A 1,121-nucleotide genomic window follows, 5' to 3' on the forward strand; every position below is an offset into this window, starting at 1 on the left:
AAAAAAAAAAAAAAGAAGCCCTGACCTGTTCAGCAACCCGAAGTTACTGAGTACCTACTGTTTGCCTGCTTCTGCACCAAGTTAGAATGTATTATGTTAAAGAAAAACCACTGGTCACATGTGAGCCTGCAATCTCAACACTATGGTGGCTAAGGCAAAATTAACATGAATTCAAGACAGCAATTCAAGACAGCCTGGGCCTGATATGGTGCCGCACATCTTTAATCCCAGCAAGGGAGACTGACCAAAGCAGGAGGATCTCTGTGAGTTCAACACCACCCTGGGCTACATAGTGATGAGTTCCAGGTCAGCCAAGACTACCTAGTGAGACCAAAACCCAAAACAACAGCAGAAGCCCAGCCTGGTCTACACAGGAAATTCTAGGCCAGCCTGGATTCCATAGCAAGACATAAAAACAGAAAGAAGAGGGAGGGCTGAGGACACAGCCAAGGCTCTGAGGACACTGCCTCGCTTGGGCTCAGGGCTCATTTAAGGCTCAGTATTTCAACAACAACACAACAAGACAGACACGGTCTGACCCTTCCTGACTTACCGAAGTCAGATGTTCTAACACTCTGCTAGCCTAAAGTTCTGATTCATCCCAAACCTCAGACCAGGTTACTCAACGTGACCCCTACTGACCTCAGCTTCAGCTAACCACGGGTGGGGGGTCTGGGGGCTGTCTTATGTACAGGAATCCAGTAGCATCGTTAGCTTCTAGCGATGGGAGTAGCAAACCCTGGTCTGGGCCATCCCCAGGCGTCCTCTGCCCCTCAACCACCCCTCGGCTCAGACGCCACCTCCGCGGGGATAGCTTGCTGACCCCACCACACCGGCGCCGTCAGTCCCCGGCCCTTTGTGAAAGGTCTCCCTCCACTCGCCGAGTGACAACTTGCTTAGCGTCTAATCCCGCCGGTGGGTTCTTAAAGAGAGCAAGGGGGGCGTCTGGCACACAGGTATGGAAACTGTGTGTGGAGTTAATGACAAGGGGAATGCGAGGTGCGGGGTGCGGGAGTACGGAGTCGCGAGGGGGCGTGTGAGGACCCTTAGCCAGGAAACTCAGCCGGTGAGAGAAGAGATTGGGGTGGAATTACCGCTCGGCCCATCTGCGCATGCGCCTC

The 1,121-nt window shown here is 53.1% G+C and overlaps 1 protein-coding gene across 1 annotated transcript in view; it reads right to left on the reverse strand.

Moving 5' to 3' along the window:
• Positions 1 to 1,121, reverse strand: part of Cep85 (centrosomal protein 85) — a 38,945-nt gene that overhangs the window by 37,581 nt on the left and 243 nt on the right. The window lies entirely within an intron of this gene.

Source organism: Mastomys coucha, unplaced genomic scaffold, assembly GCF_008632895.1.
Source record: "Mastomys coucha isolate ucsf_1 unplaced genomic scaffold, UCSF_Mcou_1 pScaffold18, whole genome shotgun sequence".
Lineage (NCBI taxonomy): Eukaryota > Metazoa > Chordata > Mammalia > Rodentia > Muridae > Mastomys > Mastomys coucha.